The sequence below is a fragment of the Galleria mellonella genome, unplaced genomic scaffold (assembly GCF_026898425.1).
Source record: "Galleria mellonella isolate WM207_F2 unplaced genomic scaffold, CSIRO_AGI_GalMel_v1 utg93, whole genome shotgun sequence".
NCBI lineage: Eukaryota > Metazoa > Arthropoda > Insecta > Lepidoptera > Pyralidae > Galleria > Galleria mellonella.
In genome coordinates this window covers 2751413-2775432 of record NW_026442176.1, presented here as the reverse complement: position 1 = coordinate 2775432, position 24020 = coordinate 2751413, and the positions used below count along the sequence as shown (strand labels likewise).

The window sequence follows — 24020 nt, the reverse complement described above, 5'->3', positions numbered from 1 at the left end:
CTACCATAAAAGTTCAATGGAATAATATTTTCATATTTTTAATGATTTTAAATGGTAAGTATTATGTAATTTTAACATCAAATTTGTATTTCGTTCGACTACGAAATTTCGGAAAACATTTCATGGTAGGCCCTCTGTATTGTACTCCACGTGACGCGAGATACTTACACCGCGCATACAACGCGCTTCTTCGTTGGTAGTTTTGGTATGCTTATGGCGTTGACCTTACACAACTAATTCCGATTATCTCGGTAGGATTTTAATATGGATATTATATTGCTATTTTTTTTTTTGCTACTTCATAATATTTTACTATAAAATATTATTATTTCTTTATATTATGACATAATATCATACATTACACGTTTTTAAATGAAAGAAAAATCAGGAAAAAATCCAGCATTTTAAACATGAAAGCATAATAAATAAACAAACTTGCTTTCGCATTTATAATATTAGTTACGGATTTTTACTATAAGCAAACAAGACAATTTACTGTGATTCCTGGTATTAAGGAAAAATATCATGATGTCCAAAGTCCGAGACCCAAAAAATATATTTTTAAGTTATCATAGCCAGCTTCACCCTTTCTGTAGTCTGGATGATGATCAATCAAATGTCAGGCTAAAAACTTAATGGTTGTGCCGAATTTTGTTCGAGAACACTCAACTGGACGAGTATCGAGTTACTAACCGCTTAAAGGAAAAGCCGTCAAGTATAAGTTTATTTCATGCTCCTCCAATCCTCCCCCATAAGGTCCAGTAGTTGCCACGCTTGGCAGGAGGGTTCGTAGCCATAGTTAGCCTTTGGTGATGGTTTAAGAGGGACGCAAATGTGGTGGTCTATTTTGGTATTGTAATATAGTGGCCCACCCTGACTTCGTTCACGCAAATAGGTAGATTCTATTTATTTACTGAAATATAGTAAAACAATAATTGCCACAAAGTCACACCAATCGTTTAGTCTCTCTCTCTCTCTCTCTCTCTCTCTCTCTCTCTCTCTCTCTCTGTGTGTGTGTGTGTGTGTGTGTGTGTGTGTGTGTGTATGTATGTGTGTGTGCATGTGCGTGTGCGGTTGCGTGTTTCCGCTTTACGAGTATAATATTTGTTTAAATGAATGAATAAGTGAACATTTCGAAAATTTACAGTTAATAGAAACGTTGGAACATGTCGGTATGAATGCTCTTAAGAGCTTAAGGTCTCGCACAGATGATGGACGTTATGTCGGCGATAAACATTTCCTTACTACTCGTATATGTATAAACCGTGTATACACGTTTTCTTACGATTTTAAGTTTCTTTATTATAGTTGGACGAAAACAAAAGTTGACGATTCTTAAATCCAACTTATAAACCTGAACAGACGAAGTAATCATAAAGGAATTTTTGTCCGCGGACAAAATATCTTCCATATATTTTTTTTTAATGAATGGAGATGGAATGGTGCTCCCACTTATGCTAATGGTATATAATGGTATACAATGACGGGGCACCAGTGGAGGATGAAACGATGTGGACGAAATCAAATCCGTTAAGCCATTTTGGCGAACACAATACGAATTGATTCAAATTCAAATCATTTATTGCACGAATATGGGTACATACATTAGATGAAAATATTATTTACAGGTTCATTATTCCAATTGAAAACCTTGAAAACCTTTGTATCCAGGGTAACCTCGCGGAAGTCGTTCTATATTGTTAGCAACGACCCATAAATGTTTAGTTTTTTTTTATACAATTTAGAATGGCAAACAAGCTGACGGCCCACCTGATGGAAAGTGGTAACCATCGCCTATAGACATAAGCAGTACCATGGACATAACAGAGTATACTGTTTCGCTCATGATACCCCCCATGCGTTGCCATTCCTGAGGAATCAGGTGTTATTCCTCTGTACCCAGTAAATTCACGTCATATCCCACCCTTCAAACCGAAACACAGCCATGCAAACACGACTGCTTCACGGTTGAAACACGAATGAGACAGAGGTACCCAAGCAATCGACTTTTGTACAAAGTCTCTCTCTGGTAAGTGCATATCTGGGAATTAATATTTTAAATATTTTTTGCAAATTTGCACGGGCAAAGACGTGGTCAATAATAATATCAAGAAGAATATTATAACACCATTCAATGTTAATGTAATAACTACCGGTTTAACTTACTATTACTAGTTACGGGATCATCCGGGACCCTTAGACAAAAGCGGCTGTGACGCAAACGCGAGCCTGACTAAAACACACGTAAGTTAAGCTAGTAGTTATTCTTATGAAATTTATAACAATAAAACACCATTACATATTTTAAATTATAGAAAAAGTAGTTTTTATCGTAAATTTTTTCACTATTAACAGTTGTCACTTTGAATATCTTTCTACACCCTCAAAAGTACTTTTATGATTAGTTTAGCCATTAAGATATATATATATATATATATATATATATATATATATATATATATATATATATATATAATAATCTAATATTTATATTATTATTTGTATAGAACTAACAAAATTTTTCATCGTGCCTCCCACCAAACTGTTTATCCTCCTCTCCATCCAAAGGTTGCCTGGAAGAGATCGCTCTTAGCGATAAGGTCGCTCATTGTTTTCTCATTGATTATTTCTTGTAATTATTTATATTTATAATAAGTTTAGTATTGTAATCTTTTGGAGGAAACAATAAAGAGTATCTATCTATATAAAATTCCAAAATGTAACAAACAAAAAAACACACATTTATAATATTCCTATGGATTTTATGTCTAATTTTTTAAAGTAGTCCAAAAATAAATTAGATATTGTATGCTTAAAGAATTTCCATCGAAATTTTCATCGAAAAAATATGACAGTGACAAACCACCGTCACTAATCCCTTAAAGGGGAAAATTCACGAGCGCGAAAAACACACCATTAATCCACCCAAGGTACCAGGGAAACGATTAAATTACCACAGAACGCGAGTGGCGAACGACAGTAATAAAACGACACTACATTACCCCCACTCAAATTTGGACCATTAAAAACGTATCCGATTTTATTGCACTTATCTGTACCTGATCTTTGCCCGGAATGGAATTAAAAAGACCAATTTCCGTAGTGATGAGCCTTCATATAGGGCGCAATGCAGTTATGGCTACAGGAGTAGTTGTAAGGGGGTCGGCGCGACGCGATTTCGCCAGACGCGCCGATATCGTTTCCGAGAAAGCACGGCTCCTACCGTACTATTTTACGGTTACGTAAACGCGCCGGAAGAGCGGCGGTGGTGTGTTAAGTTGAATGCACTGCAGTGTACGTTGTAGTGAAGTGAGTTCCAAATTCGAAAATTGAAAAAGTGTATGTGACAGAAATGTAAAGGTTTGTTATTTATATTTCAACTTTTAATTTTTCATATGAAATCTGTAACTTTTATTATTGTTACGATATTTACTGATATTTTGAAGGTTACGAAATTAATATTCCACATCTATTGTGGTGCCAAACGATAATGGAATAAATTATGTTAATATTACTGTTTATACGTTGAGTCTTATTCGGCTTTTATATGCAAATTGTTTTGAATCTTTGCTAGGCATTAAAATTCACTTAAAGCTTAAAAGTAAAGCTGTGTGATAGGTTTTTATTCAATTCCTGATTTAAATTTCTATTAGATACTTCTATTGTTTAAGAAAGTATTAACAAAATTAAAAAAAGACGTATTAGAATTATTTGTTTTTAATAAAACTAAATCAAGTAAGACTTTTTTTTAAATTCGAACTTCAAACTCGATTAAATTAGTACGTGATCAATAACGGGGTATTTTTAACAGAAAAGTAATCATCAAAATCGATTTATAGATAGATTGTAACAAACAAAATATACACAAAATACTACAATCAGATTAAAAGATTCTTTATTTTTAAAGTAGATTTGAAATAAATATAATTAGGCGTGAACTAATAAGAACATAAAATCCCTCATAAAAAACGATAAAAGTAATTCGGTCCAGACAGTTCGGTTAGGAGCCATCGAAATCAACACCTCACGTCCTTGATTACTTTCCCAAACAGGGTATTCGATTGTACGCAATCACCGCGATGCGTCGGCGATAGAGGTTTTTTTTTATGTTTGATAATGGCGGGCGCTGGCGGGGCATCAGTGAGGGATGATCAGTGAGGATGTAAAGGCAGGACAGTTAACCCATCGTAATGAATACACCTGAAACTCAGCATGATAGTTTCTAGGAAACGGTTTCACGTGGAAGTCGACCTGACAGGGTATATTGCTAGCAAGGGATTGATAGTCCACATTACTAACAATCCCCCCCCCCCGACTTTGGGGGAAAGGGATTGTTAGTAATGGAGACTGAGAACCCCATTGCTAGCAATATACCTAACCAGGTCAATCTCCATGCGGTTACTCCTGCAAACTATCATGGTTAATTCCTGATGAATTCATCATGATGGGCTAACAGGTCTGTTTTCATTTGCATCGATCACCCTTCACTGGTGCCCCACCAGCGTATACCGTTGGCGCAGGCGGGGTTACCATTGCATTTCCACCTATCAAAAAAAAAAACCTTCATTGCGCTATACCGGTAATTAAGTCATCAGAAATTAACTACAATGTTGTCCACGGGAAACCGTGTTTCTTAAACTTAAGTTAACTTGAGAAGATATATTGCTATAAATGGGGCCACTATTCCCCATTGCTTATACTTCCCCTCCCCTTCTTACACTTGTTACATCATCATGGAATTAGTATTCGAGTCAAAATATGGGCTTTCGATTAGACATCAATATCCATCACGCTTTCCTTGACAGGCGTAAATAACCAGTGCAGAGATCGATTGGTCGTCATTCTATTCTATCACACGACTTAGATTATGAATACATGAATATAACCTTATTCTTATGACTTATATAAAAAATAAATAAAATATTGTTCTTATTTAGATTGCTTTATTCAACGAGAGCGGTAAGCATATTTTTTTTAACAGTCGAGGTCATATACTATTACTTACGGGGTCACTAGTCCCCATTAGCTTACAAATAACAGATGTACACATTATATATAAATACTTGAAAAAAAATTACAGTTTTTTTTTAATTTAGTATTAGTATGTTCGTATATATATATATATATATATATATATATATATATATATATATATATATATATATATATATATATATATATTTATTCGAGTACGAAAAGAGACATAGGTCACTTTTTATGCTGGTCAGGGAATATATCCCCGTTACAGACAATATCCGATATCTATATATTGAGTTCTTCTGGACATTTGATAACCACCTATTGCGATATCCCCCATACCAGTCTGATATCTATATTCATTACGAACGAATTCTTCATTTTAATTTTATATATTGGATAACCGATAGGTAATATATTTGTTATTGAGCCAATATATGTATAGATATTTTAACTACAATACTGCTATATATACCAACCCTTACTCCCTGTATACCTACAGTCATAACGTGAATTAAGTTGTGGTAAAAGATATTTTTTTTAAATACATGTTTAAAAAAGACATGTAGAGGATGATTAATGTATTTAACAACTTTATAACCTCACAATGCATTTATAAACAATTAAATATAGCATAATAAATTTAAAATGCACATTTAAAAATTGTACACTGCGACAAACATAACACGTTATGACATTCTCTATTAGTCAAAATTAAGTATCAATTAGATATATTGTGAGCTAAACCCGTCCATTACCTTTATTACTGCCAACAAATAAATTGTTTCTCCAACTAAAATATTTCTCACTATACAAGGAAGCAGGCAATAAACCTTCAGAATCCCAACCTAGAATATCCTGACCCGAGTTAATTTAGAGAAGTTAGAATCGGCCCGCCCACCGAAAATCAAACGCGCGATTCTTTTTCTTTAATTTACGTGAACCCAACTTGTTTAATTAACCGCTGCTCTCAGTGTGGAGTTAAATATTGAAACTAATAATATGTAGGGAAAAGATTTGACTTTTTTAAAGATTCTTTCTCCGATAGAAAGCTACATAAGCTAAAGCGAAAAGCTAAATAGACTACATAAGCTAAATAGAAAGCTAAAGCGAGAAACATGAGTGGTATTTAAAAAAAAAAACACTGCGAAGTCTTGCATAGTCGCTTGTACTATTTATAAAATGCTTCAATCTATTTATTTCTAATTAATATAATATTTAATATTCATAAATGTTTTAAAGGATTTTAATACAACTATGCGCAGCGTAGTCAAAATAATTTACGTCACAGTCCAAGACGTAATTCTTGGCATTCATTATTTTAATTTCTATCAATTAGTAATAAATAATTTTAGTTTGAAATAGAAATAATTAGCAACTGTTAGAAAAAGTCTTCTACTAATTGAATTGAATATTTTTGCTAAAAAAACATGGGCTGCTTGTGTTTTGATTTTCTGACAAAACTTCATTATATCGATGATATAATATTACTAGCTTTTACTCGCGACTTTGCGCGCGTGACCAGAATGTTTACTAACCGGGTTAAAAGGTAGCCTTATATCCTTCTCTATCCCATATAATACGTATATACCAAATTTCATAGTTAAGACGTTATAAGTTAACAAACAAACAAACAAACTCACTTTCACATTTATAATATTCGTAATGATTTAAAATACTTGCGCTTTGTTTCACTGTATTTATTAAAATTTTTCATATTAACAAGATAGCTGAGCGCGTTATTTTTGTTTGAAAAACTTAAAAATTTTCATTATTTTTTTACCCTGAGAGAGAAATATATTCAGTTTTTCTTATAAAAAGACTAAGGAAAAAAAAAAGAACCTATAATGTCTACATATATGTAAAACGGAAATTTTTGTGAACTTATACTAATATATATTTGTAATTTCCGACAATTGTTTTTACTTCATCTGGAAGTCTTCTTCAGGAGGTCTTCATGCTTGTCTTGGTATTTGTCGGAAATAATAAACATAATAAAATAATAAAATTTCTATTATATATAATACATGTAGCACTATAAAATAATAATTTCAATTCTGAACTATAGGTTATGCGTTTTTCAAAGCACTTTCTTCCTAATTATCATTGTGTTGTGTTATTAAGTTTGTAACAATATTGACTATGACTTTTGTAAAAAGATAAAAACAAACTTTGAGCTTTCTAATTTCAAGACTTTTCAACATTAAAGAAAAGAGAATCAATAATTAAAATAATTAAGGCGACTCATTTGTCTTTAAATGAGTATTTAATTATGCAGAACGAAGCTTCAAATATCTGTCGAATTATCACTGTGAAATGGAAATGGTTCTAAAGTGATATCGGAATTATATGAACGAAGGATATTAATAATAAAATTACTAAGTAACTCATAAATATGAACAATTAATAATAATAATCAATAAATGTTGAGACAATTGAATTAATTTATCATCATCTAAAAATGATGTTTAAAAAAATTTGTAACATGACACTGGTGCTTATTACACTTTTTGGATAACTATAAGTGAAGTGAGCAATTTATACTTAAATAAATAAATAAATAAATTATACGGTTAATTTCTGTCTCTTATAAAACATAAATGACTTGTGAACATATTTTGAGAAACTCTAAGTGAAGTGAACAATTTATAGTTAAGTTAATAAATAAATTACCGAATTAATTCCCATCTCTTATAAAACATAAATTACCTGCAAATCCATTATTACTGTGTGCACCTGAACGAAAAATGCTAAAGTTATATGATTTAAAAGTTTGTTTTACAAAAATTAGAATTCAAGTGTAACAAAATTATCTTAGGAATTAACTTCCAGCAGCAGTATTTCCGAACCGATACGACAACATAACCTTTAAGAAAAGAGTGTGTTCCTTTTTAAAAGGCCGACAGCACACCTGCAATACCGCTGGTGTTGTGGGTGATCATGGGCGGCGGTCACTTACCATCAGGTGAGCCGCATGCTCGTTTGCCCCCTGTGTTGTAAAAAAAAATAATAGTTGTTGCATTTTATCTGCCCGCTAACGATATGATTTCCATTTGTATTGGGTTGACTGAGAGTTATCTATCAAAGATAAGTTCACTCTTGCTCACAATATTTATAAATGCATTAACAGTGTAATTTACAAGTGCAATAAAGAATATAAAATAATAATCAGGACATAAATACAAATGAAGTGAAAAGCTTTTTGAGTATCTATACGAGATTATATTTACCCATCAAATTCAGACGCAATAAGGGAGAAGTAACAAGATTTTATGAATTTATTACACAAAGAACTGAAATAGTAAGTAAAATTTATATCATAATGGTTTTGCCGTATCAAATAGAATAGAAATATTTTTTATTTAAATAAACTTGTTTACGAATTCTTTGCCAATTCTAAACTGATTTTGCTTGTTCTTTTTACAATAAATAGAATTCGCTTCCGTATAGACTCCATATTAAACTAATATTAATTTTATTTAAATTAATGACGCAAGTTTTTTTTTACGATAAATTCTTAAATTATAAAAATACGACTAATTATTTTGCAATACTTAGAAATTTTTCATGTTACATCTTATATTTAGCCACGGTTGAGATCTGGATTTTTTTAGAGCAAAATTTAATTAAATTAGCCAATACCGATAATAGAATCAACAGAATGGAAATCTACAGATAAATCGGTATAACGTAAATTTTCTATTCAACTCTATTCAACTATGTCATTTATATTTTAAATGAAATGCTCTATCTCTTGATTAGACTACATAAAACTATATTTTTATATATACCAAGGCATTTAAGGTAAAATTGGTCAGTATTCCGAGACAAATTAATTACAATAATGCTTCTAACAATACGACTGTCCATGGAAAAACTGGAGTTTTTACATTCAAGGCAAACACTGGTTGGCAGTGGAACAAAAAATGATAAACAAAACGCAGCTAAAAATAAAAGATGAAATGGGTTTTACTATCAAACACCATAACGTCGACCTATTAAAATCACTATTGTACACGAGTCTCTCTACCTATAAGAGTATAATTATTATTGTATTATTAGTACGCTGGCCACTCGGCTTGGTATAGGGTATTATTCAAGTTTTTTTTCTTTTCTATTGATTTATTGTACGAGTACTTTGCTCCCTTGACCAACTTTTACTATTTCGTGGATATAAAAAAGAGCGGTGATAATGTTCTCACTTCGTAACTACAAAGAAACGGGTTTTGCTCACAATTTATTTAAATTTTGTATAACACTCATAATTCTATTATCCTATCCTATTATTTATATAAATGCGAAAGTTAGTAAGTATGGATAGATGAATGAATATTTATTATTCATTCTCGCAAAAACCATTGAAAGTATATGAATAAAATTTGGTACACGAGTAGCATATATCCTAACTTAAAATATAGGATACTTTATGTACTAAATCCACACACTCAGCTAAGTATTTATATATTTATTTATATTGATTTTCCTAACACTTTTATGTATACCTAACTGTAATTTGTAGTTGTGTGTATTAGGATAACATAATATATATGTATCTTTATATACAAACACTATAGATACTTTCTCCTTTCGAGTTTCCATGGTTGACTGAAAGAAATCCCTTTAAGAGATAAATAAATATATATAAATCCTCCTGCATGCATTTTTGTTATAACCTTATATCTATATTAAAAGTGAATGTACAAAATCATATAAATAAAGAAATATTAATATTTTGACTATAACACGTTTAAATGTAACAAATGTCAATACACTTGTGAAGTGAATCACAATTGCTTCACAGAAAAAATACGAGATATTTTGTAATCACATTTTTTTATGACACTTAGAATAGCAAGTAAATTTCCAAGTATAGTTCACGTCAAGCAGGAGTCCACACTAAAATTTCTATAATTGGGATAAGGATAGAAAGGTGATGAAGACTTAATGGGAAGCAAGTTGACGGTCCACCTGATGGAAAGCGTCACAACAAATTTTGTACAAAAAATTTTTGGTACGAGTAAGAAAGGCGGACTTTATGCTATATAGCATTCTCTGCCAGTCAAACTTTGGCAAAACAGAAATGTAATAATGCGGTGAAAATAAATTAAAATTATTATAGATATACAGTTACAGACGTATCTGTATTGAATAAATATTATATATTGAATTAACCGATATTTAATATACCCATCACAGTACCAACATATAGGTATTATTATCTCATTAAAAAAATAAAATGTCCAGTCTTGCAACGTAGTTTTTTCATTTAAAAAAGATGTGACATGAAAAAGCAAGTCAGTTATTTTAGTTATTGTCTATGGAAGCATTTGTTTGTAAAATATGCTGGTTCTTGTTATGTATTAATTATTAATATATTATTTGTAAGTAAAAATGCCATCTGTTGACTTGATGTATTGTATATATCAAGTCAACAGACGATTGATTGATATTTTGTTTTATTTCAATTGTTTATAAATTTTCTTTTTTATAAAAAACTATAATTGTCATTATATGTAAAAAAGGTTAATTTTGAACAGCATTTATGTATTATCTAATGTTATTACCTATTAACATTTGTACTGACCATATCTATATTAGACATCTTTATTACTCTAATAACAATAATGACTTGGCAATTGCACAGAATATATGATATTGCACCGATATATTGTCGTCCTCCACTATAGACATGAAAATAAAGCATAATAATACTCAAAGTGATATATGTGATACATTAGTTTGAAAATATTTTACATATAGAACGTGGAATCTCGAAATTATAAGTAGATTTTGTTTCACTGCTAGCAACTTCTATAGTTATTAAATGAATATGAGACTAACAGAAGTGAAAATCATTAATGAATTGGCATATTAGTAAAAACAGCGACAAAGAAATGTTGACAAATTGGGAACATCCTGTTTTTTAAAAACATATCAAGGGCTTTGATTATATCCTTACTAATATTATAAATGTGAAAGTGAATTTGTTTTTTACCTCTTAGATTCCTAATAGCTTAACCAATCACTATTTAAGTTTGATATACATTTACAATAATTTATTCGCGAAGGTTTAAGTTGTGGAATGAGCTCCCTGCCGACGTTAAAAAACTCTAGAGTCTAGAGACTACAGTATAGGGTTCTTTAAAAAAAGGTATATTAACTTCTTCAGGGTCGGCAACGTGCACGTGATACTTCTAGTGTTGCAGGCGTTCATAGGCTACAGTGACCGCTTACTATCAAATGGGCTATATGCTTATTTGCCACTTTTGTGATATAAAATAAAATAGAGAAAGACATATGCTACTTTTATCCCGATGAGTTAATATTATCCCAGTCACGTAGATGAAGTCGGGGGTAAAAGCTAGTATATAAATAGGGAAGAAAATAAACAAGATCTTTTCTCGAATAAGTTTTTATATGACCGATATGAGATATACAAGTGTGTGCAAAGGGAAATTGTGTCCCATGTAAGCTAGGATTACAGTCGGGACTAACCACAACAGAATCCCGAATTACAGCGCGGTTTGATTGATCAGCAAACATAACCGCAAGCTTTTGCAACGTTTCATTTCAAAGTACAAAGATCATCTTGTGAATGAATTCGCCTTCATTTCATTTTTTACCTTTACTTCAATTTTTTTAATTATTCAAAATGGCATCATAATATTAAATGATCAACTGTAAATCTCAAATTTGCCGAAAATAAGAAAGTAAGCCACATAAATATATAAAATAAGAAAGAAAGATGATATAAATTGCCTTTTAAGTGCACCAATTAGCATTTAAGTTTATTGTATTAACAAAGTAAGCAACAAACTTGGAAGTGCTCGGATAAAATCTTTCTATATTCCATTCATTAGATAAATTAATAAATACCATTGTATATACACACGGCCATTTAGTTCCAAATTAAGCAATTTGTTCTATGTAGTACATTTATTTTTAATACACGCAGATTACACATAGAAAACACTCCCTTAAGAACAGACATATTCATAAATATAAAAGTTAGTATTGCGCGGGAATCGAACCTGCGACTATTACTCGGGATTATAACAGAGATGGGATTTTCCGATTTTTCCCCGATACAAGCTTTTGAGTTGTCGTAAATGATTCTAAGTGGTATTTCGAGATGAAAATTCGGTAAGGGAGTGTCATAAAATCCAATTTACCGAGATAAACGCTTTTCGTCGCAAAACTCAGCTCGATCGATAATTCACGAAGGTACAACGTTTAAATATTATTTAACATATGTGTCGGGCTTTTAAGAAAACTGATATATTACTTTTCTTTATTATACCACTAAGGTGGCAAGCAAACATACAGCCCACCTGATGGTAAACAGTTACCGTAGCCTATGAACGTCTGCAATACCAGGGGCGTTAGACGCGCATTGCCGACCCTGAAACAACCTCTGTCTCTTTTTTGAAGAACTCCATGCTGTAGTCTTTTGGAAAAACCTCAACAGGGAGCTCATTGAATAACCTAAGCATTCGTGGGAGGAAACATCTCTGAAATTGCGCTATACGCGACCATCTAGGCTCTAAGGTATGGGGGTGAATTCTCTGACGATAGCAAGCTGTGCGGTTGTAAAAGGTAGACGTGGGCGTCATATTGAACAATTCCTCTAAGTACAGTCTGTTATACAAGCGGTAGAACACATAGAGTGGGGCAAAATCTCTCCTAAGATTTAAGGGTTTGATATTATTTCTTATATTGTTATTATTATTATTTAATTAGATTTTTTTATTCAAATTAGGATGACCAGTCTACTTGATGGAAACCGTCGCCTACAATCGAAAAAATGGATCATAGATATGATATAATGCTATAATGCCCACGGTAATGAAATTAAGGCACGGAAATGTAACACCTTGATCGTCAAAAGTGCCAACGCAATGTAAGTTTCACCAACATGTTCATATATTCTTATTATAATCCTATCATTTTTAGAGTTCCGTACCTCAAAAGGAAAAACGGGACCCATACAGATTACTTAATTGTCTGTCAAGAATCTTTTTCCTCAGGATCGCGTAGAGATGTGTATCAAACTAAATTAGTATCAAATACTCAAGTTTACAAGCCCTTGAAACTGTGATAATATCAAATTTCTAAGTCAACGCAATCAAAGGATATGACCGCTTATAGCGTTATATTTTGATATTTGTCAGGAAATTACATCCTATAGGGTATTTCCTGTTGACCTAGAATCGTGAAAGGTGGCATCAAGCAATATCGTATAGTGCAAGTGAACAGCAAAACCGAAATCCTTACATTTGTAATTATATTAAAAAAAATATATATTTATTTTTGTTAAATACATTGTTTCTTTTTTTCAATTATAATTTGTACGGAACTCTCGGTGCGTGAGTACGACTCGCACTTCTATGACTTTTTATCAGGTGGGCGCCGTTAACCAGTTAACTACACGCAAACAATAACGAACTGTAAATTAAAAGAAAAATGTCCGTGATATATTTCCATATATAAATTATCTTGTTATCTTCACCGCTTTAGCTAAGATTTGTGTAAAACTTTGCTATTGCGTGTCCGGCCTTAAAATGACTCAAGTAACATTGTTATACGTAACTTCCTAAAGAAAAATTCCATCATAATCTTTCTTTACAGAACTTATTGTTTTGTATTTAAATTATAGTCAATATACGATATGTATATATAGTATATCGATAATCTTTTGTAAAGCTAAGAATCTTATCTTAAGAAATAAATATCTCATTCTATCTCAAAAGTGAACCTATATTTAATAGCTTTTATTGTTCGTTCATTATTAGTTGGTGCCGTGTGATCCCAGCATAGAATAGGCCACCCCTTCCTTTCTCATAGGTGTAGTAAAAGGCAACTAAAGGAGGACGAGGGATGAGCAATAGCGTCCTTTTTTAAATATCTCTAAGGCCTAACGGCAGTTACCAATCCACCTGCCAAGCATGGCAACTACTGGCAAAACCCCCAATTTGCAAATATTTTATATTATTAAAATTATAAGTGCCGATAAAAATAACTTTTGTACATGTTTTGTTGTTTATACACGCTACATCCATATATATTAAAGCAATTTACGAATCGATTATTCTCGATACGTGTTTATCTTAAGAGCGTTCATAGCAAAGTAGGGCAATGTTCTAATTCAATTTTTAGAAATAATAAAACATTTTTTTTTTAATTTTCCTATTGATTAGTAAATAAATAATAAAAAAATATTTAATAATTAATTAACTTTTTGTTTTAAACTGACATCGAGTATCCTCACACATCCTAAAGTTTGACTGGTAGAGAATGTCTATAATATTAAGTCCACTTTTGTACATAAAATTTAAATAAATAAATAATATAAAAACTTCTCTATTAGAGAACTAAAACGTTTATAATAGAATACGTTGTATACCAATCTACCATTGAAAACTATACATCTACTACAAATTTGCTTCGGATTATTTCGAATACATTTTTGCAATCAGAATTCAAACTTTTAGTGACTGCTTACAAGAATATTATTGTATTATTAATGTTTTAACAATTAAACATTGGAAACTGTTCAATTGTTTTAAAAAAATGATAGTTAATTGCGACGTTATCATATTTGTTATACAGGCTCTTAATATTTTATATACATCCATTAAATTTATACCCCTGAATTATTTTGTCATTAAATTCCAAATTCTGAGTGACAACTTAATAAGAACATTATTGAATGATTAACGTTTTAGTTTGCTAGCAGAGTACCTTTTTAATCATTAATCATCATATATAAAAAGGGGTAAAGGAAAAAAAATTAATTCCGTGACATAAGATGCTATTAAGGGAACGACTGAAAACATCAACAAAAGCCTAACTGCCATACTTGGCCAGCAGGTTGGCAATCGCAGACGGGCTTTTGATGATATTATATATAATGACTTATTAAATGAGCAATTAAAAATATAGAAAACAGTTTAATTGTTTTTAAAAGTTGACAGTAAATTGCGACGTACGGTAACGTCGCAATCTTCATTATCATCGTCATCATCATCTCAGTCATATTTGTTCACTGCTGGATATAGGCTTCCCTACAGACTTATATGCTCGTTTCTTCTTACTTCGTTATTTATATTTCGTTATATAGGCTCTTAATGTTCTATACACGTTCATTATATTTGTCACTCGGTGTCTCTATAAGTAGGTTGCCAGCTTGTTTGCAATTCGCAAAGTCCCGAATAAAAGGTTACCCTCGATAAACACAATGCACCCATTTTTGGCGCTGTGGTCGAGTTTAAAGAGTCCTTGTTAATTATCTCTTTTAGAGACTTCATTAACAATCCATTTTTATCAAACAAGTACAATTCTCCACCGCCGTCTTAACGAAGTTGCCTTAATTGGAATAGAATGGAAAATGATAAATTGTGAAAAAATTCAACAATAGCCATTGAAAAAGTCGGAAAGTTCTTCACTTGGTTAAAAAGTTACAACTTCGTTATCTGAACTTTGTAATATTGAGTATAAGGTGCAAAATCCGGTGAGTATAATATATTCTAGATTGTTCATTAAGGACATATAATATGTTCTGATTACTTTCGTCGCTCGTAAGATTGAGTATCTCCTCGGGGAGAGACCCTTTATTTCAAGTATTTGCGGATCGTAGATGAAACTGGATACCACATTCGGTTAATTGAACACAATGAATATTTTAATTAGATAAGACAAAACTTTACACATTCATTATCATAGCTGAAGTCTTGATTACTATGTAATAGGGTATAAAGATATGTAACAGAGATATATTATAATACATATAGGCAAGACTGTCCCTTAGATTAATGTCTTAAACTATTCATTGCTGTGTAGATATAGGCCTGTCTTAACAATTTCTAACTAATTTGGCCCTCTAATTATCACCTCATACAGTTATCAAATTTACAGTTAACCATAACACCATAGCAACCAAATAACTTATCACTGTTAAGCACGGGTTTTTTTTCCTATAAAAAGATATAGTTATTACTATAATGGTCAGGTTACTTAACACGATTTTTATTTAAGTGCTTATTAAATACTTCAAATGTATTTTATTCGTAAGTTATTTTATTTATTCATCATATTTAATTTGGAATCTTCGCTCCATCTATTTTTTTTTTTTTGTGTTGAACATAAGTAAGTGGTTTCCCGTCCTATCTATTTGATATAAAACTCTCGAAGTGAATGGAGAAGATAATAGACATTGAGGATAATAGAAGCGCTCCATCTAGTCGCGAAACGTTCTACATCGTACTTGCCTGTACAGACAAAATTCGACATGTTTTCTTCTACTTCCATCAAAAATTTTTGAGCTTAGATTATATAGATGAAGTGTCTCTATAAAAATCTTCACCACAATACAGTATTTATTTACTTGTGTGTGTGTGTGTGCGTGTATGTGCGTGCGTGCGTGCGTGCGTGCGTGCGTGCGTGTGTGAATGCGTGCGTGCGTGCGTGCGTGCGTGCGTACGTGCGTGCGTGCGTGCGTGCGTACGTGAGTGCGTGCGTGCGTGCGTACGTGCGTGCGTGCGTGCGTGCGTACGTGCGTGCGTGCGTGCGTGTGTGCGTGTGTCTACGTAAATGAAGAGGGATACTATAATACACATTTATTACTAAGTATGTGGGAGAAATCTCTATTGTAGGGTTGAATTTAAAAATAAAAACGATACAAAATTGTTAGGAACTATTTGAAAGAAAAAGGGTAAACAATACATAATGATTTGAAACGATACTTATCTTTCTTTATTATTTTGATTTGCATCTTAGTATAAACATAAAATATGTTTTTACTATTTAAATAATTGAAGATGTCTGGAAGAGATTACTTAGCGATAAGTTCGCCTTTTGTATCACTTCCCATTAAAATTTACTGTATTATTAATTTTATAAATGATGCAGTAGAATGTAAATAAATAAATGATCGCCATTTTAATTAATAGATGTATATTAGTTTGTGAGCAACATGTGTAATAATTGTATAATCTCACCAACAAGAAGAGTTGGTGTCAAGCAGGTGGCTGGCCATAAAATCATGCCAAATCCTTTAGCAGTATAGATAGTATAAATACAATGCGATTAGACAAAATACTTCTCAATTTTAATTAAAAAAATAAACTTGATTATGAATTTAAAAATTGGCAACACTAAAAAATGGCGCATTTTCTTTTATTAGTTAACATTTAGTCAGACACTTTATTAGTCAACGAAATGTTAATTTAGTTGATAAAATTTTGACCTGTTTTGACATCCGACAATCTAAGCCTGCAAGCTATATACTTTACACCTACTTCTTTCCTTCGAGCTTCGTATGTCAATACATGCAGCAAATCACCAAATCCCGTATGAAAGTAACTTCCACAAACAAAACCATACGAGCGATTAACACCCGAAAATAAACAGTAACAGCAATAATTTTAGAAATAAGGTTGAAACGTGGCGTATTCAACTGTGAGTTTGTTTCAGCCGCTATGTTCAAAGAAATAAATCGCAAACCTGTTAATTTATTCCTTCCCGTTGCGTATGCCAGTGGACGAGAAATGAGTTATTTAAATACCACGACCTTGACCGTCGAAGACTAAGTATTTAAAAATTTTAGTTTCTACTACAAATGAAACAGATTATATTTGATATTTTATTTTATTTATTTAATCTTTTCAAATGTTATCAAAGATTGGAGGTTTTTAAATCGACTTTTTGTACATTTAGATCGCAATTGTAACTGATTTGCTTGAAGTAACAAATATCTAAACATCAAAACAATTTTGTAAACTTTTGTTATAATAGTTGAATAGTCAAATGAATGCATTTATTTGCATAAATAAAGGTATTTAGTTATATGATATTATATATAAAAAATAGTAAAAATCGCTATGTTCCGCCTTTATTGGACATACTCGTACAAATATTATAAACCCTTCACCAAAATTATTAAATACAATACTAATCATCAATTTAAAATATAAATATAATTATTATGTATTGTTAAAATTAGGCATTACAACAATCAATGTCACAGTCATGAATATTGATAATTCAAATAACAAATACACTAAAATTAATAAAAATACGAATATTATCTGTTTCTCATAGAGTTCGGCGAATTCGTATGCTTTGAACTATCCTCTTTGGTATGTGGTGATTCTATTCGACGCTGCGATTTCTCGATTTGTCTGTATAAATATTGATGTTACTCTGTGATGTTTATACTGAAGTATTGATAACGAAATGTCTGACGGATATCCAGCTAAATCTTTCCTTATAATAACTTTTCCGGACGTCATCATGATACTTGTGTTTTTGACGTCAAACGCGATATTAAATGCTAATCGAGAAATATATCTAAAGTTCGTTTCCTTTGTAAAAGTTATTTGGGACGATTCAAATAAGTATGAAAGAAGAAATAATTTAGGATTTTGTTCTATAAAAAAAAATACTGACCTCAATCGTGGCAAAATCAAGTTATTTTAATTTAAAAACTACTGTAATGAATTTAATGAAATGTATCGTCATAGTCGTAGAATACTGACGGATCTGACGAATATTACATATAAAGATACGTCAGTATTCTACGACTATGACGATATATGAGACCAATCTGAAAGTATATATTTTCAGATAAGAAGAGTATTCCAAATCGGTCAGTTCATAAACGACAAAGTTCTGAGGTAATAAATATAGAAAAAAATATAATGAAATCAAGAATTTACTCCTTTTTTTGAAGTCAGTTAAAAATGATCAAAAGATAAATCAAAAATATTTGTAAAGACAAATAATACCATAATTAATAAAATTTACGGTTAATAATGAGAGTTGAGCAAAAATGTTAGTATTGTAGCAGTGTTCCACGCGATCATACCATAGCAGTCCTCTCTTGCATTTCGTCAGAAAAATATGAAACTTAAACTAACTACTACTACTTTAATGATAGACGGATAGGCAGCTGCATCCCTCTTTAAACATCACATAAAACGTAACTGTGGTTGCTAACTTGCCTTCCAAACGAGACAAGTACTGACAAAGCCTCCCTTATAGGGGAGGCCTATATTCAGCAGAGAACAGTTAATGGTGATATGACAATGATTATGAAAAAATAATGTTTACTATGGACACCGAATCCTACTTCGTCATTGTACTATGGTAAACTATAATGGAAGAATAATCACGCAGGGTTTGCGGGAATAGTTCCTCATATATCTGGAAGAAAGGGTATAACTCAAGTTATAGCCTTTTTCTTTTTAATTTTCTCTTTCGAATATAAGAATCGTAACGATATCTTTAAAAACAATAGAGATAGTAAACATGTAATATATTTGTGGTAAAAAAGTCATAATTAGAAATAAAACTACAATATTTTACAAAAATTATTTTTGTAAAATGAATCAGTTCGATTTGAACCCTTTTACACCATTTAATAGCGATTATTTTTTTATAGCGTAAAATACACATCATTGTTTTTCTTCAATACTTCAATAAAATAGTTTTAATTCAACTTAAAACTATTTTCACATCATAATTTTAATATTTTTGTTAAGTGTGATTAGGTATAATAGAATTATTTTTAAAACTATAGGTTTTACACAAAAACCGACAATTTCATATATAGAAAAAATTACTATAAATGCAATCATTGACTTGTTCAATTAGCGCAGATTTTTTGGCTCTCCTGAAAAGTGACCATTTTGAATTGAACCCTTTCTCACTAGAGGCACAGATATATCGGGAACGGATGGGTCCTCGAGGCGAATATATCAATACTGTTTACATTATACACAATTGTGGATTTACTTGATTGATGGCTGTACGAATATAACCTATCAAAACAGCATTTCCCTGATATAACAGATACCAAAAATAACAAATAATGCCTGTAACATAAATATAATTGAATTTTTTTGCTGATATTTCCTCCTCATCTCAGTCTAGACTAGGTCATATAAAAAATGGAACCTGTATGTTTAATGCCCTGCTTAATTTCTAAAATAATTTCTCTTTTTAGGGTTCCGTACCTTCAATGGAAAAATGAAACACTTATAGGATCACTTCGTTGTCCGTCCGTTCGTCCGACCGTCCGTTTCTCAAAACCCTTTTTCTTAGGAACACGTGGAAGTATCAAATTGAAATTAATATCATATACTTACGTCTGCAATCTTTTGAAATCGTAAAAAATTTAGCTTTTAAATAGATGCAACCAAAAGATACGACCGTTTATTGCCATTTATATCTTATATTTTGAGATTCACAAAGGAAATCAAAACCTATAGAGTACTTCCCGTTGACCTAGAATCATAAAATTTGGCAAGAAGTAATGTCATGTAGCACAAATAAAGGGAAAAATCCAAAAACTGTAAATTTATAGTTATTTTACAAAAAAAAAATCGAACTTTGATGATTTTGTATGGAACCCTCCTTGCGGGAGTCCGACTCGCATTTGATCGGCTTCTTTATTAATATTTTATTACAAATATTTTGTTCCACAAAAAGGAACTTAATACAATCGTGACAAAATTACAAAGGTCTCTAGATAAGATACTTGCTAAGAAACTATTTGTCAAAACTCTTTCGGAAATGGATAATGATATTAAATGTATAATAAGAGTCCTTGTTCTTATTTATTTAGTAGCTAAATCCCACAGTTTCATCTACGTGAATTAATACATAAAGTATCCTATGTACTAAGTTAGGACATAAGCTATCCGTGTACCGAATTTCATTTAAATCCGTTCATTAGTTTTTGAGTGAATGAGTAACAAATATCCATTAATTCATACATCTATTACTAATTTTCGGATTTATTATATGAATATTATATTATTTTCTATTTTAACATTTATTTAGTGTAAATGTAATAAAAGTATTTTACGTACATTGTAAATAAAAGCAAGACTTCATTGCTCCACTGCATTATCGAATAATATTCATAAGTTGTTCTGGCGCTTTTCTTTTAGTTTTCTATGTTGTAGCTTTCGTTTAGTGGTTTTCATTTTACTCTATTTGTTTTACTCTTATATGTATCTCTATCTTTAGAGTCTATCTTTTGAAATAAATTGACAATAACAAACTGTCTGTCTTAGCTACCACGCGCACGAAGTAACGGGCAAAAAGCTAGTTTAAAATAAAACACTCACGATCGTAATAAAATTAAACGTCACGTATAACGTAATTAAGGTCTGGAACGACATAATTTGCTCCGCAATACAATCCACGGTTAGAACAGGACTTTTAATTATTTCATCCACCTTCGGTGGTGCTTTCATCAAAACTCAATTATGTAGATGTAGTATGCAAAATATACCAGTAATGTTGTTGTTTTGGAAGACAGCCAGCGAAATCTGTGATACAAGAATCAAAATTCCATATTTCTCAGTAGCGACAGCACAGTAATGCGTGTACCATGGATGTCACAGTATATTTTCAAACGGCTTTATAAAAAAGAGGTTTTCAATTTGATTGTATTTTTGCTGTAACTAATATTGTCTTTCAAATATGGTTAAATAGAAATTTTAGCAAAATCGGATTAATAGTTTAGTTTTAAAATTAAAATAACTAACTGGTTTTGGTCAAATTCGATGTTTTTGGTTGAACAAAATTTGAAATTATTAAATTTTTTCATAATTTTTCTTATGTTTATAGGCATACATTAATAAAGATAAAAAAAAATATTTGCCAGAAACATAGTAACATAATAAGAGGTTACATTTAGTTTTTTAATACTTAGTATTTTTCGCCATATTTAATAACATCCAAATAGTAGTGGTAGTATTTTGCAGTGGTAGTTTTGGTAGTTTAAATAACATTAATGAAACTGTTACGTTATAATCTTAATATAATTAATATGCCATACTTTTAATATTAAATTACTCTAAATTAATTTATTCAATCACCTGCACCTAGCAAGCTTATATTATATTAATTACTTAAAATTGACAGTGTTGAAGAACCCTGAAAGCATAGGTCAATACTGATGTTTCGTGGTAGAACACGATTTTTGTGTGTAATATTTACTTGAAAATTTTCATTGAATACTTTGGAATTAGTTTATTTATATGAATCTGCCTTGTAAATAATACTAATTATATACTTGTTAGTTGATTAAAAATATTTTGTTTAATTTCGCTACCATTATTAATACCGATACTTAAAAAAACTACTACTAAACTAAACAATTCAAATAGTTCTAGGCATCACTAGTTAGCAATGGCATTTCGTAGAATAACACCAATTGGTTATAATAAGTTACTTTTAGTGTCAACACTGAGGTCTGTGAATGATCTAATATTATTTTATATTATTTTATAATATTATTAGTTATAAAGAAAATACCGTCTCTATATATAAGTAAATTTATAATGAGTCATCTTACACTAAGTCTACAATTACACAATGGCAGTACAAAATAGATGCGGTCCGAGCTGCGGGAACAATTGTCACCGCCAATCATTCTCATCGCTGAGTTATTTTTAACCGAATGCCAAAAGAAATAGAATCTAAATCCGCCTGATTTTTTTTTAATCAAGGTATGCGACTAATCCGCCAATTCCAAAAGGATTTTAACAATTATTTTTATATTTTTTTTTTTTTATTTTTTTATTTTGTAACAAATGACGCAACATTTTCTCATTGCGAAACAAAAAAATGCTAATTAAGAAGCAAAATCTAAATGTAAACACGCAGCTTTAAAAATGTAGGGTCTACAAAACAAGTCGTTGTAGGGAATTTACGAAACATGTCATTTAGACCAGATCCACACCATAATACCGTTCTCGGTGCGTTCTCGGTCCAATCTCTTTTTAATATTATTATTAATATTATTGCTAAAGAAACAGTGGGCTCGATTCTCATGCGCTATTTCTCTAAACCAATTATATTTGATAGTTGCGTCAAATTACTGTTTTATGAATTATCATTAACTAAATTTATAACTTTGAAGATTTTGATAATAGAAATTTTACAGAGGGAGACTTTGTACAAAAGTCGATTGCTTGGGTACCTCTGTCCCATTCGTGTTTCAACCGTGAAGCAGTTGTGTTTGCATGGCTTTGTTTCGGTTTGAAGGATGGGATATGGCGTGAATTTACTGGGTATAGAGGAATAACACCTGAGTCCTTAGAAATGGCAACACATGGGGGGTATCATGGGCGAAACAATATACTCTGTTATGTCCATGGTACTGTTCATGTCTATAGGCGACAGTTCCACTTTCCATCAAGTGGGCCGTCAGCTTGTTTGCCATTCTAAGTTATATAAAAAAAAATCTCCTTAAAATAAAAATTTCTGCTATCTTATCAAATTGAAATTTTAATTTTAGAGGTACGTTTAGACAATTGCCACCTTAGAATCGATCCCAGTATCTATATTCATACTACAATCAATTACAGTTCCGTTCCATTGTAACGATAAATTTCAATTTTTCTTCATTTAAAAAATTGCTTTTTAACGATTATTATTGTATCTTAGCATTGAGACCAGCTATATATAGTGTGTGTAATATATGTATGGTATGTATATGTATGCGTGTGTATGTGTATGTATACATATGTATGTGAATATGTATGTAAATATGTATGTATACATGTGTGTATATATGTATATAATTTTTATATATTTTTAATTTGCCTTTTTTTTAATTATAAAGCACTATTATACCTACTTGTACAACAATTAGTCCACCATGACTTTTTTCCGAAATTTAGGGGCCGAACAAAACACAAATTTCATATTTAAATTCCACAATACATATCTTTAAAAATATTTAAAATGTTAAAAGATCGTTCCTTTGGACTTTCATGGTAGGATTCATAATTACCAAAATTTTAAGAAATTTCTTCTCATGGTAGACCCTCTGGCCTTATCGGTGCGTTTATTATTGAAATCAACTGTTTTTTGTACAGCAATAGGTATATATTTATCGTGATCTTCTTATACAGGAGTGAAATGCGATGAATGTCACTTTGAAGTTACAGCACGTATCTAAGAAACTGAACGTGATGATGTTGATTGTTGACACTTGATGGAAATTTATGTTTGTGATTATTGGA

At 31.1% G+C, this 24020-nt stretch overlaps 1 protein-coding gene across 1 annotated transcript in view; it reads left to right on the top strand.

Annotated features, from left to right (window-relative positions):
* Positions 1 to 3199: 3199 nt before the first annotated feature.
* LOC113516600 (dual specificity calcium/calmodulin-dependent 3',5'-cyclic nucleotide phosphodiesterase 1A) overlaps positions 3200 to 24020 on the top strand; it is a 295443-nt gene continuing 274622 nt past the window's right edge. Inside the window, 1 exon segment of the mRNA XM_052902620.1 lies at positions 3200 to 3360. The gene's annotated coding sequence lies outside the window, so the exon portion shown is untranslated.